The sequence below is a fragment of the Carassius auratus genome, linkage group LG28B (genome assembly GCF_003368295.1).
Source record: "Carassius auratus strain Wakin linkage group LG28B, ASM336829v1, whole genome shotgun sequence".
Classification (NCBI taxonomy): domain Eukaryota; kingdom Metazoa; phylum Chordata; class Actinopteri; order Cypriniformes; family Cyprinidae; genus Carassius; species Carassius auratus.
The window spans coordinates 8,514,066-8,529,489 of NC_039293.1; the positions used below are offsets into that span (position 1 = coordinate 8,514,066).

Genomic DNA, 15,424 nt, shown 5'->3' on the forward strand with positions numbered 1-15,424 from the left:
TGTAACTTTACTAAACTGTAAATGTTTAGAAAAAAACATTAGAATTCATAAACTCCAAAGAACCACAAGGTTTAGTAATACATTTAAAAAATAATTCATATTATTTTTAATCCATATGCTCATGAAATTCATTAAGTCCAAAAAACCTCAAGTTTTTTTTTTTTAAATATACAAATAAATACTTATTTTTAAATAATCCATAAGCACATGAAATTAAAACTAAAATTCTTTATCTCAAGAACTGTTTGTTACAAAGCACATTTGTTTTAAGTCTACATTATGGACCTGTTGTTTTAAGTCTACAAAATGAACACAAAAATAAATCTATGAAATACAACGTATTGGCAGTAAAATATTTCTACATAAAAATGTAATTGATAATCATCAGTACGCATAAAGTAATACTCTTCCTCAAGCAATAAAACAGTTGTTTATACAAAAAAAAACAGAACAAAAATCTCATGTGCAAATAAAACTTAAACTAAAATGCTACCTCGTGGTCTTGAACCACTGTTTGTTCAAAGAACCTCTTATAATGTACTTGCAAGAATGTAGTGCCCAGTGCAAAAATTTCACTGTTGGGGATTCACTTCCCTCCAACTCAAAAATATTATGAATAAACTCCCTAATATAGAAACAATGTTTCGGTTAGTTTACATCAAAAACATAAAACGATTTGAAACATACATTTACTGTCCCAATGAAGTGAAGTGAAAGTGATGTGACATTCAGCCAAGTATGGTGACCCATACTCAGAATTCACGCTCTGCCTTTAACCCATCCCAAGTGCACACACACACAGCAGTGAACACACACACAAACACAGTGAACACATACCCGGAGCAGTGGGCAGCCATTTATGCTGCGGCGCCCAGGGAGCAGTTGGGGGTTCGATGCCTTGCTCAAGGGCACCCAAGTTGTGGTATTGAAGGTGGAGAGAGAACTGTACATGCACTCCCCTCACCTACAATTCCTGTCGGCCCGAGACTCAAACACACAACCCTTAAATTGCGAGTCCAACTCTCTAACCATTAGGCCACGACTTCCCCTTAAACAATAGTGCTTTGTTCCAAAGCTTCTCCTGCGAGGATGACAAATGCCCGCGACGCAATGTGTCCATTTTCAAGTTACAGGACATAAGGGTAAGGTCTTGGTGCTTCAGCCTGCTGGAGGTACTCCATATTTGTTCCAACCTAAAGGACAGATAATGCAAATGCATAAAGGTGAAACAGAATGGGAGTGTCAGGGGTGTGGGTATGGGTGGTGGGTTGGGGATTCATTCGAAACTGTTTATTCAATCAATAGCAAATATTAATTTATTGTAACAATATTTCACAACATTACTATTTTTGCTGTATTTGGATCAAATAAATGCCTTTGCAAGCAGAAGAGACTTGATTTAAAAACATTTAAAAAATCATACCGATCACAAACTTTTGAATGGTAGTGTATTCAACCTGGTGAAGTCATTAAATGATTGAAGTAAATTTCTGTAAGTCGTACTTACAGGCTGAATGTCAATGAAAGCTTTTTTGCTTTCATCATTGCTGGGTCGGACTGTTTTTCTGCCAATTTTGTAGGGTGGAGGTAGAAGAAAAACAGGTAACAGCTTTAGTGCAAGATTTCCCTTTGCATCTGTAGGAAAATAATATTACATTCATCAACACTAGTAAAAACAGTAGCAAGTTGTCATTGAGAATATAAGGCCAGATTTACTAAACAGGTCAAATTAGCGTGAGTCCAAAATCCCATAAAAGTGTAGAATGAAGTGTAAAGTTGTGCTGTTGATCCACTGACAATATGCAAATAAAAAAAAACACAGACACATAATGACCAACATATCCTGCATTTTCTAGCAGCATTATTGCCAAGCACAAAAATGGGTTAAAATATATAAACAAATATGCAGTAATGTTAGTTGCAAAAAAAATGTGCCCAATTTTTCATCACTGCATTTCTTTAGTAATCCTGACAGTACTATGGTGCAAGCTATTAGTAAATCTGGCCCATAATATCAAAATATTGTAGAAACATTTTAACCTTCTGTCATTTCTTCAGCTGTACATGAAAGCTTTGCTTCTCGCTTCGCAAAAAGCAAGATCCTGTCAGTATACCAGCCATTTTTCAAACAGTTTTGGGGCTTCATCTTGATGTAAAATGTGAAAGTCCTGTGCAATCTAAAAGCAAAAATTACAAAAAAAAAAACTTCTCAAAAAAGACTTAATATAACTCATGTTACCATATGACAAAGACATTATGTTAACATACCATGCCTGAGGTAGTTAGCCGAGGAAACTCATGGAGGATCTCAAACATATTTTTCAGATGTACTGTTCCACCTGGCTGATGGGCTGTGTGTTGTTTCTCAGCCATTGTTTAATTTCCTCAGCTCTCTCTTCAGATACGGTTGATTCTACTGGACAAAGAAATAACAATGCTGTTAATCAAATAGAGGCTTATGAACATTTTTTACATGTAAAAGGATTAGTTTCCATAAAAACAGAAATACTCTTCAGAGCTTTTCAACACTTTAACTAGTAAATCCTGAATGTTTCTAAACTCCATGCAAACTGATTCCTGAATTATACTGCTTAACATTTCACTTTGCTCATAATTTGCTCACAAGTCGTTCCAAACCAGTAAGACCTCCGTTCATCTTCGGAAGACAGTTTCACGGTCTCACAGGTTTGGAACAACATGAGGGTGACTTATTAATGACATAATTTTGATTATTGGGTGAAGTAACGTTAACCCTTTAACTAAACGGGTATAACCACAATAACTTTACCGGATCTTTTTAATAATAGTAACAGCTGTTTTTTATGGTTTATGGTAATTTTATTATGATCAATGTATGGCAATCATTCAAATTAGATGAGATAAAAGTGTCACCTCCAGCGAAAGGCTGTGGATTTGCCACCAAGGACAGTCAAGAGCGGGTCTGAGGGGAAAAAACAATATATTTTAGTCCAAGATTAATTGACACTTACCTGGATTTCAAATAATAATACATTTATTAAATGAATAAATGATTAGAAATTTATTTTTATTGTGAAAAAAAACCCCGAAACGCATCAGAAAAAAAATAGCTAACGTTATCTCTGGTGCTTGCAAATGCAGGATGCTTTATGATCTATCATATAACATTAAGTGAGATTTTAAAATCAGAATGGGACATTTTTGCCAATCGGTAACGATTCAACAATAAAAAGACCAATACAAACCTTTATTTCACCAGAAAAAAAGGCTGAAGTCTGTTTGTTTTTAAAATAATTTCTCCTGTAACGATCCAAAATATGCCCGCGACAGATGACCCAAAAATTGGGTTGTTTTGACTTAGCACTGCATGCAGTAAGATGGGGGATGGGCAAGGCAAGGAATGCATGTTTACATCACATTGATCTCGTGGCATTGAAATTAATTGACTTAATGGACTTTGAAGTAAATGATGTCATTTAACAGTTAAGAAGAAACGTAAGACTTTGACGAAAGGGTCGTTTAATGCTGTTTTATAACAAAGTTCGGGAGGAACAGTCGCAGTTCATTAACCTGATTAACACAAGTGGAGACCAATCAGTAATCAACTCATGACAAGGTATAAATAACAGCAGAACCTATCTCTGTTCATTGACAGTTTTCAGCATCCCGGTTCGCGCTGTCTGTCATCTTATCACAGACGAACTCTTCCTTCCAACAAGGAGATCCATACCGGTGATTTTTCAGATCTGCTACTTTGCTGACCATGATCATTAAACACGGCCGTTGAGCACCATCAAACGTCATCGCGACAGCTGCTCTTCGTGCCAAGCCACACGTCGTGGCCAATAGACCGTGCAAAGTTCAAGCTCGCCTCGCTTGACACCACAATTGATCCGATCAAGACCGGGCTATCTTTGAGCGCTGGAATCGCAGCACCAGCAGGCATTCAACCAGCCCGCTCCTCAGTTCGTACTGCAGCAAGCCTCTTTCACTTCCCGCAGCGGCTCAGCCTTTCACCGCGGCTTTTTCCGGCCGAGGCGCAGTTTGAGGCCGCCTCCTCTAGCGGCGCAGACCGTGCGTCATAAATCAATACATTTTCAGATGAAGACGGCAAATACAGGTTTGCGGCCAGAAGTAGTGCGAGAGCCGCGTGGAGTTCCGATCACATATGTATGTGGAAATTCAGATCCAAATTGAGCCTCGGATGCGTTCAAATATTTAAACTTCTGCGACCAGGCCGTGTGCAAACGCCCGACCGGATGTGATCTTTCGGTGCGAGGTCAGAATTACCTATATTTTGTTAACCTTGACATTATTCTTCAACATCATTTATGTAAAATGGTGGTTCATAATAATTATGGCAGAAATAATTATTAAACCATTATTTACGTGATTAGCCCCATAAAACCTACTGTTTTTATTTAGGGGGTAATCTGATTTGTGACGATGTATTCATACATTATACATTATATTCATTCAAATTATTAACTTTACCATGGTGAACATGTCAAGGTAACAGTTAGGGCTACTGCACGACCAGTTTGAAAGTTAAGCACGCCTGCCGCGAGAGGGAGAAATGTGACAATCGTGTACAAATGTCGCGTGCTGTGGAAAGGAGGCTTAAAGTTTGTTAAATCAGGCCATGAGGTAGTCATCATCCACACTGAAATGTCCAAAGATATCATCTGCCTTACCGTGCATGTTTAAACCTCACTGAGGTTTTACAGACAAGTTTCATGCATTATTCTGGCAGGACAAATTTTCTTGGGGACATATTTCACCATCTACTGGCGTGATCATTATACCCTCGTTTTGCCGCAGGACAGCAGTGTGAGTAAATTGTGAGTTTTTCTAGGACCGTAATATGAAAGCATGCAAGTAAATATCGTTAGAACTGCTTGTAAGTGAATAGCACATAACTGCAATTAACGTTATTGCCATAATCATGTCTGTTGGTATGTTTTACAGACATAATGATTTTCATTGCATAATGATTCCCATAGTTTTCAGAAGCTTCTGTTTCCACAGTCTATACTACAACGTGAAACCAGTGTTCCAGATGTATCCATTAGTGCTAGTGATGTGTCGTTCGTAAACGAATCATTCTTTTTGAACGAATCTTTTAGGTGAACGAATCTTTTAGGCGAACAAATCGTTCATGTTATCCACGGACTCATATTTCTCGTTCAGTAAAGTTCCTCCCTTCATAGCAGCGCGGCGCTTTAAGCAGCGCATGCGCAGCTCAGTGAACCGAGTAACAACCGTTTCATCCTGTCAAAGAATTACTCGACATCGAGCCGATAGCCTTCGAGTATGAGATGTGACAGAGTATGTGATTTGTTGAATGTAGTAACGCAATGAACGAGTTTCATATGAGTCTGAACTAGATCTAGAGATCTTATCGTTCGTGAGTGAAATGACCGAACTGGCACACTTGTAATTCGTGAACGAACTGAATGAACGGATACATGTCGTTTGTGAATTAAATGAACTGGCACATAGCTTATCTTGTTCGCGAACAAAATGAATTAGAGTAAACTGGGTTAATCTGCTATTTTAGCATGTCAATCTCGAAAATGCAAAGCGCAGTTATAGGTACAGTACTGTGCACATACGCTCGTTTTGATATTTAGCAACTCCACGTTTAATCCATAGACCGTAAAAGAAAGGTTAATCCCCGATTTATGGATGTGAATATATAATATACAAACTGTCTGACCAAACAATTAAAATGCTAATTAGGCAAGAAACCCTGTGCTTTGTTCATCTGAACAACTCAATTAGACTTCATATATTGAACGCGATTATACACACATTTTAATAAAGCCAGATCAGTTTTTGTAACAAGTGAATGCGTTCGTTGACGTAAGACATAACACATAATACACTCTTTTGCCACCTGCTGGCATATTCTGTGTAAAACGAAGAAATTATCTCTGAACTAATCATTTTGTTGAATGAACCGAAAATGAACGAATCTCTAGAAAGAATCATAATTTCCACCACTAATTAGTGCTGAAACGACGCGTCGACATCATCGCTTACGTCGACTAAAAAAAATAAAAATAAAAAAATAAAAAATACGTCGACGCGCGTGCCATGCGTGGACGCGTCACACTGTTTACATCTCGCATAATGGCATACAGTGAATGAAGAAGTTGCATTCTATCACAAACCGAGACCACTGTTATTAAAAGTATGAGAATACTTTAAACAGAGGACAAATAAAACGTCTCTTTGTTCCCTTTGCAAAACCGATATGGTGTACCACGGCAGCACAACTGCGATGAGCGAGCACCTCAGAGGAACATCTAGGCGCTCTCCGGTGCCTCCATGCAATTTAACTGGTTACCCTGTGATCTGGTGACCAACTTCCTGGTTCAGGTCTGATATTCTTGCGCTGCGGCATCCTGAAAAGTTGAGATGTTTTCAACTCGATGCGGTGCGGACGCGCCTGAGAAAAAAAAAAAAAAAAAAGACGTGATAGGTGAACGGCCCCTTCAAAGACAGCGCGCCACGAGACAACAGTCACAAACCACCGAGCTACCCAGAATCAGCTCCAGATCTCTGGAAACCATGCTAAACCTTGCAGAACCATAACTACATTCTATGGTCATGATGCTAAAGAACATTTTACGACGTCTCAGACAATGGTAAATTTATGGCTACCGTGGTTTAATTATAAATGCTGTCATAAACTCATATTTACAATAGTAAAATAATTTTTGCCTCTTATTTTATACTGTAAAAAACTTCCTCCACATTGGTTGAAAATGAACAAAGGTTGAAAATGTTACTAACCTGTCTACTCTTCCCACAGTCAAGGAGGGGGAACTCAGGGCCCAGTGGTTAGAGAGTGGACTCCTAACCCTAGGGTTGTGGGTTCGAGTCACGGCCCGGCCATGCCATGACTGAGGTGTCCTTGAGCAGGGCACCGAACCCCCAGCTGCACCCTGGGCGCCGCAGCATAAATGGTTGCCCACTGCTCCGGGTGTGCGTTCACGGTGTGTGCGCGTTCACTGCCGTGTGTGCACTTGGATGGGTTAAATGCAGAGCTGCTTCCACAGGAGCCTTTTCCATATCTCCCCATTTGAAGTAAATGATGTCATTTAACAGTTAAGAAGAAACGTAAGACTTTGACGAAAGGGTCGTTTAATGCTGTTTTATAACAAAGTTCGGGAGGAACAGTCGCAGTTCATTAACCTGATTAACACAAGTGGAGACCAATCAGTAATCAACTCATGACAAGGTATAAATAACAGCAGAACCTATCTCTGTTCATTGACAGTTTTCAGCATCCCGGTTCGCGCTGTCTGTCATCTTATCACAGATGAACTCTTCCTTCCAACAAGGAGATCCATACCGGTGATTTTTCAGATCTGCTACTTTGCTGACCATGATCATTAAACACGGCCGTTGAGCACCATCAAACGTCATCGCGACAGCTGCTCTTCGTGCCAAGCCACACGTCGTGGCCAATAGACCGTGCAAAGTTCAAGCTCGCCTCGCTTGACACCACAATTGATCCGATCAAGACCGGGCTCTCTTTGAGCGCTGGAATCGCAGCACCAGCAGGCATTCAACCAGCCCGCTCCTCAGTTCGTACTGCAGCAAGCCTCTTTCACTTCCCGCAGCGGCTCAGCCTTTCACCGCGGCTTTTTCCGGCCGAGGCGCAGTTTGAGGCCGCCTCCTCTAGCGGCGCAGACCGTGCGTCATAAATCAATACATTTTCAGATGAAGACGGCAAATACAGGTTTGCGGCCAGAAGTAGTGCGAGAGCCGCGTGGAGTTCCGATCACATATGTATGTGGAAATTCAGATCCAAATTGAGCCTCGGATGCGTTCAAATATTTAAACTTCTGCGACCAGGCCGTGTGCAAACGCCCGACCGGATGTGATCTTTCGGTGCGAGGTCAGAATTACCTATATTTTGTTAACCTTGACATTATTCTTCAACATCATTTATGTAAAATGGTGGTTCATAATAATTATGGCAGAAATAATTATTAAACCATTATTTACGTGATTAGCCCCATAAAACCTACTGTTTTTATTTAGGGGGTAATCTGATTTGTGACGATGTATTCATACATTATACATTATATTCATTCAAATTATTAATTTTACCATGGTGAACATGTCAAGGTAACAGTTAGGGCTACTGCACGACCAGTTTGAAAGTTAAGCACGCCTGCCGCGAGAGGGAGAAATGTGACAATCGTGTACAAATGTCGCGTGCTGTGGAAAGGAGGCTTAAAGTTTGTTAAATCAGGCCATGAGGTAGTCATCATCCACACTGAAATGTCCAAAGATATCATCTGCCTTACCGTGCATGTTTAAACCTCACTGAGGTTTTACAGACAAGTTTCATGCATTATTCTGGCAGGACAAATTTTCTTGGGGACATATTTCACCATCTACTGGCGTGATCATTATACCCTCGTTTTGCCGCAGGACAGCAGTGTGAGTAAATTGTGAGTTTTTCTAGGACCGTAATATGAAAGCATGCAAGTAAATATCGTTAGAACTGCTTGTAAGTGAATAGCACATAACTGCAATTAACGTTATTGCCATAATCATGTCTGTTGGTATGTTTTACAGACATAATGATTTTCATTGCATAATGATTCCCATAGTTTTCAGAAGCCTCTGTTTCCACAGTCTATACTACAACGTGAAACCAGTGTTCCAGATGTATCCATTAGTGCTAGTGATGGTTCGTTCGTAAACGAATCATTCTTTTTGAACGAATCTTTTAGGTGAACGAATCTTTTAGGCGAACAAATCGTTCATGTTATCCACGGACTCATATTTCTCGTTCAGTAAAGTTCCTCCCTTCATAGCAGCGCGGCGCTTTAAGCAGCGCATGCGCAGCTCAGTGAACCGAGTAACAACCGTTTCATCCTGTCAAAGAATTACTCGACATCGAGCCGATAGCCTTCGAGTATGAGATGTGACAGAGTATGTGATTTGTTGAATGTAGTAACGCAATGAACGAGTTTCATATGAGTCTGAACTAGATCTAGAGATCTTATCGTTCGTGAGTGAAATGACCGAACTGGCACACTTGTAATTCGTGAACGAACTGAATGAACGGATACATGTCGTTTGTGAATTAAATGAACTGGCACATAGCTTATCTTGTTCGCGAACAAAATGAATTAGAGTAAACTGGGTTAATCTGCTATTTTAGCATGTCAATCTCGAAAATGCAAAGCGCAGTTATAGGTACAGTACTGTGCACATACGCTCGTTTTGATATTTAGCAACTCCACGTTTAATCCATAGACCGTAAAAGAAAGGTTAATCCCCGATTTATGGATGTGAATATATAATATACAAACTGTCTGACCAAACAATTAAAATGCTAATTAGGCAAGAAACCCTGTGCTTTGTTCATCTGAACAACTCAATTAGACTTCATATATTGAACGCGATTATACACACATTTTAATAAAGCCAGATCAGTTTTTGTAACAAGTGAATGCGTTCGTTGACGTAAGACATAACACATAATACACTCTTTTGCCACCTGCTGGCATATTCTGTGTAAAACGAAGAAATTATCTCTGAACTAATCATTTTGTTGAATGAACCGAAAATGAACGAATCTCTAGAAAGAATCATAATTTCCACCACTAATTAGTGCTGAAACGACGCGTCGACTAAAAAAAATAAAAATAAAAAAATAAAAAATACGTCGACGCGCGTGCCATGCGTGGACGCGTCACACTGTTTACATCTCGCATAATGGCATACAGTGAATGAAGAAGTTGCATTCTATCACAAACCGAGACCACTGTTATTAAAAGTATGAGAATACTTTAAACAGAGGACAAATAAAACGTCTCTTTGTTCCCTTTGCAAAACCGATATGGTGTACCACGGCAGCACAACTGCGATGAGCGAGCACCTCAGAGGAACATCTAGGCGCTCTCCGGTGCCTCCATGCAATTTAACTGGTTACCCTGTGATCTGGTGACCAACTTCCTGGTTCAGGTCTGATATTCTTGCGCTGCGGCATCCTGAAAAGTTGAGATGTTTTCAACTCGATGCGGTGCGGACGCGCCTGAGAAGAAAAAAAAAAGAAAAAAAAAAAAAGACGTGATAGGTGAACGGCCCCTTCAAAGACAGCGCGCCACGAGACAACAGTCACAAACCACCGAGCTACCCAGAATCAGCTCCAGATCTCTGGAAACCATGCTAAACCTTGCAGAACCATAACTACATTCTATGGTCATGATGCTAAAGAACATTTTACGACGTCTCAGACAACGGTAAATTTATGGCTACCGTGGTTTAATTATAAATGCTGTCATAAACTCATATTTACAATAGTAAAATAATTTTTGCCTCTTATTTTATACTGTAAAAAACTTCCTCCACATTGGTTGAAAATGAACAAAGGTTGAAAATGTTACTAACCTGTCTACTCTTCCCACAGTCAAGGAGGGGGAACTCAGGGCCCAGTGGTTAGAGAGTGGACTCCTAACCCTAGGGTTGTGGGTTCGAGTCACGGCCCGGCCATGCCATGACTGAGGTGTCCTTGAGCAGGGCACCGAACCCCCAGCTGCACCCTGGGCGCCGCAGCATAAATGGTTGCCCACTGCTCCGGGTGTGCGTTCACGGTGTGTGCGCGTTCACTGCCGTGTGTGCACTTGGATGGGTTAAATGCAGAGCTGCTTCCACAGGAGCCTTTTCCATATCTCCCCATTGCCGCAGCAGTGCCTGCTCCCGCAGGAGCCTTTTCCGTATCTCCTCACTGCCGCAGCAGTGTCTTGCTCCCGCAGGAGCCCCTTTCGTATCTCCTCACTGCCGCAGTAGTGTCTGCTCCCGCAGGAGCCCCTTTCGTATCTCCTCACTGCCGCAGCAGTGTCTGCTCCCGCAGGAGCCTTTTCTGTACCTCCGCCAGATATATATAAAAAAAAAAAAAAAAGTCATCATGTTAAGCCATTTCACTGAAATAAGCTGTTCAGTTTTCACAATAAGCGACGTGAATTTCAACAAGGGTTTATGATCAGCTTTGATGCCCCACATTCCCAGTCGCATTAGCCTCTGCACAATACGCCGTTTTCAAACATAATAAAAAATTTTAATTTAAAAGTCTCTCAGCGGACGCAGTAAATATTTATTTGTTTCCACTGCCCGTCCAGCGAGCACCAGTCTCTCAGCGGACGCAGTAAATATTTATTTGTTTCCACTGCCCGTCCAGCGAGCACGAGTCTCTCAGCGGACGCAGTAAATATTTATTCGTTTCCACTGCCCGTCCAGCGAGCACCAGTCTCTCAGCGGACGCAGTAAATATTTATCCGTTTCCACTGTCCGTCCAGCGAGCACGAGTCTCTCAGCGGACGCAGTAAATATTTATTCGTTTCCACTGCCCGTCCAGCGAGCACCAGTCTCTCAGCGGACGCAGTAAATATTCATTCGTTTCCACTGCCCGTCCAGCGAGCACCAGTCTCTCAGCGGACGCAGTAAATATTTATTTGTTTCCACTGCCCGTCCAGCGAGCACCAGTCTCTCAGCAGACGCAGTAAATATTTATTTGTTTCCACTGCCCGTCCAGCGAGCACGAGTCTCTCAGCGGACGCAGTAAATATTTATTCGTTTCCTCTGCCCGTCCAGCGAGCACGAGTCTCTCAGCGGACGCAGTAAATATTTATCCGTTTCCACTGTCCGTCCAGCGAGCACGAGTCTCTCAGCGGACGCAGTAAATATTCATTCGTTTCCACTGCCCGTCCAGCGAGCACCAGTCTCTCAGCGGACGCAGTAAATATTCATTCGTTTCCACTGCCCGTCTAGCGAGCACCAGTCTCTCAGCGGACGCAGTAAATATTTATCCGTTTCCACTGTCCGTCCAGCGAGCACCAGTCCCGGACGCAGTAAATATTTATCCGTTTCCACTGCCCGTCCAGCGAGCACCAGTCTCTCAGCGGACGCAGTAAGTCCATCCAGCGAGCACTAGTCTCTCAGCGGACGCAGTAAATATTTATCCGTTCCACTGTCCGTCCAGCGAGCACTAGTATATTTATCCGTTTCCACTGTCCGTCCAGCGAGCACCAGTCTCTCAGAGGACGCAGTAAATATTTATCCGTTCCACTGTCCGTCCAGCGAGCACTAGTATATTTATCCGTTTCCACTGTCCGTCCAGCGAGCACCAGTCTCTCAGAGGACGCAGTAAATATTTATTCGTTTCCACTGTCCGTCCAGCGAGCATGAGTCTCTCAGCGGACGCAGTAAATATTTATTTGTTTCCACTGTCCGTCCAGCGAGCATGAGTCTCTCAGCGGACGCAGTAAATATTTATCCGTTTCCACTGCTCGTCCAGCGAGCACTAGTCTCTCAGCGGACGCAGTAAATATTTATTTGTTTCCACTGTCCGTCCAGCGAGCATGAGTCTCTCAGCGGACGCAGTAAATATTTATTCGTTTCCACTGTCCGTCCAGCGAGCACCAGTCTCTCAGCGGACGCAGTAAATATTTATTCGTTTCCACTGTCCGTCCAGCGAGCACCAGTCTCTCAGCGGACGCAGTAAATATTTATTTGTTTCCACTGTCCGTCTAGCGAGCACGAGTCTCTCAGCGGACGCAGTAAATATTTATTCGTTTCCACTGTCCTTCCAGCGAGCCTCAGTCTCCCAGCGGACCCAGTAAATATCTATTTTTCATTATTATTTTTCTTTCCTCTGTCTGTCCAGCGAGCCTCAGCCTCCCAGCGGACACAGAAAATACCTATTTGTCTCCTCTATCAGTCCGCGAGCACTGCAGTAATTATCTAATTCCTTCTACCTGTCCATTGGGCCTCAGTCTCCAAGGGGACACCGTAAATACATATTTTTTCCTCTGCCTGTCCAGCGAGCACTAGTCTCTCAGCGGACGCAGTATGCATCCATCTCTTCCTGTTCTTCGTCCAGCAAGCCCAGTCTTCCAGCGGACGCAGTAATATCTATTGGTTTCCTCTGTCTGTCCAACGAGCACTAGTGTCCCAGCGGACGCAGTAAATACCTATTCATTCCTCTACCCGTCCAGCGAGCCTCAGTCTCCCAGTGGACGCAGTATGCATCCATCTCTTTCTGTTCTTCATCCAGCGAGCCAGTCTTCCAGCGGATGCAGGAATATAATTTGTTTCCTCTATCTGTCCAGCGAGCCTCAGCCTCCCAGTGGATACATTACGCATCTAGTCAATATATCATTACACCTCGCAGGCAGACGGTGGAGCCCGTCTTCCCGACATCGTAACCGCTTCTTCCTCAACTATTAACCAACAGGACCTGCCTGCTCCTCTACTTCTGCCAGAGGCAATGCGAGATCTCCTGGTCAAACGACCATACTTCTAAAAACGTCAGCCCGCCAAATCTCTGCGTTTTGGGGGGTTCGTAGTCTGGCGGCTGTCCTTTTGCTCTCTTGTTTTTGGGGGGAGTACTCTGGGTTCGGGCCACATCCCGAGCTCGGAGCCCTCCACCCGGACAGCACGCCAAATACGCATAAACTTACGGTATTAATATACGTAGATGTGAACTCGTGAAATGCTGTTTTATAACAAAGTTCGGGAGGAACAGTCGCAGTTCATTAACCTGATTAACACAAGTGGAGACCAATCAGTAATCAACTCATGACAAGGTATAAATAACAGCAGAACCTATCTCTGTTCATTGACAGTTTTCAGCATCCCTCCTCCACCCCATTTCTCCTCACTTATAGATCCATCTACTCTTACCACAACCGGGGGGAGTACTCTGGGTTCGGGCCACATCCCGAGCTCGGAGCCCTCCACCCGGACAGCACGCCAAATACGCATAAACTAACGGTATTAATATACGTAGATGTGAACTCGTGAAACACATAAAAACTGAAGAAAACGTATTTACTATCCAGCAGGCATTACCAGCAAACCAAAACGAGCGAATCTGGCGGTGCATTTAATGTCATGTAAACGTGACTGTTGTCGCACATTTCTTTGCCTTTTTATCGCTCGTTCGCTCATTATTATGTTATGTGTGTAAATATGTTTAAAAATACATGTCAAATGTATAAATATATTGATACGAACCTTATTTCTCCAAATATTACAGCGTGTGTGTGGCATCCACCTCCACCTCGAATTCAGTCAGCCCGCGCTGCGCTGCCTGCGCGGAGTTGATTTGACCCAATGAGCTGGGTTATTGCGTCCGAGTGGGGGAGGGGGTGCATTGATTCAGCTTTCAGTGAAAACGACCCAGAAAATAACCCAGCGGTTGGGTTACATAGAACTACCCAAAAACTACCCAAGACTGAGAAAATAACCCAAAAAATTTACCCAAATGGCTCAACCCAGCACTTGGGTAGAAAAAATAACCCAGGATTTTTTAGTGTGTACGTCATTCAAGTGTACCAGATGCAGACTGTGCAAAAAGGACGGTCATTGGGCAAGGGATTGCCCGGAGAACCAGCAAAATCAACAAGCAGACTGAAGCGAGGGAGACGGAGAGCAGAGAGGAGGGATCCCGGGCGAGCAACCAACGGCCACAAGTCAGGGAAGTGAAAATTTTCTAACCACAAACACACACACATACACTGATGTCCTTTCTGCTCTCTGCAATGAAGAAAAAAGCTTGCTTTCCTTTGTGTATGTCCGAAATGAATGAGTCAATTTCATGAATGTGTGAACTGGCTAAAAATCGAACAAAACTATTTGACAGAGAGATCATGTTGCCTGACAAATTGCATTGCACATCACATGTTGTAACACAACGAGATGACCAGTATGAAAAAGACTGGTTTGAGGGAGGAAAAGGAGAAACTTTACATTTTGAGAAAATGTTTTAGACAGAAAATGTGTGTGCAGTTTCAGTTTGCCTGACAGAAAAACAGCTTCAGTTTTACTTAATGGCAGAGGATTCTGTTCCTCACTTATCACTTTCCGAGGACAGGAGCCAGACAGGGCCCAGATTAGAATTGTTTGTGAAGAGCTGTGTTTATGCCAAAGACTGGAGACAGGTAGGGGAGGGGGTGAAACACAGTGAGAGTCTGGGAGCGTTTATGTCTGAGTGTAAGCATGACATTGGGACAAAGAGAGTTGTGGTACCCAGTGACAAAAGAAAAAGAGAAAATCATTGCATGACAGTTATTTGTGTCTCAGATATACATCCAGCATTAACAGAAGTGCCATCGGAGTTATGGGCAAAACACAAATATGATTTGGGTTTAATTAAAGGATGTCAACTTCAATACCCTCTAAAACCAGAGGCAATTCTTGGTATAAAACCAGTGTTTGAGTGTTTGTCATGCAATGATTCTCCAGTTCGCACTCCAAATTTTCCTGTAAAAAAAAAGATATAGAGATATAGAGTAGTGTCTCAAAAACATGTTGATATAAGTCTAATTGTTTTGTCTGTGAACTTGAACTATGAAAACATGAGTTGATTAATTCATAAATGCACAATTGGGGCAGCTGTGTCCTAATGGTT

At 42.3% G+C, this 15,424-nt stretch overlaps 1 long non-coding RNA gene across 5 annotated transcripts; it reads right to left on the reverse strand.

Moving 5' to 3' along the window:
- Positions 1-1,154: 1,154 nt before the first annotated feature.
- LOC113067491 (uncharacterized) lies at positions 1,155-14,105 on the reverse strand. 5 transcript variants are annotated; one of them, XR_003279365.1, is made up of 6 exons: positions 14,029-14,105; positions 2,893-2,941; positions 2,269-2,416; positions 2,041-2,177; positions 1,508-1,635; positions 1,155-1,193 (listed from the first exon to the last, which is right to left on the reverse strand). It is a non-coding gene; the product is annotated as an uncharacterized LOC113067491 (long non-coding RNA). The 5 variants fall into 5 exon arrangements; XR_003279364.1 differs by lacking the exon at positions 1,155-1,193 and having other exon boundaries at positions 1,442-1,635; XR_003279363.1 differs by lacking the exons at positions 1,155-1,193; positions 1,508-1,635 and having other exon boundaries at positions 1,906-2,177.
- Positions 14,106-15,424: the final 1,319 nt, after the last annotated feature.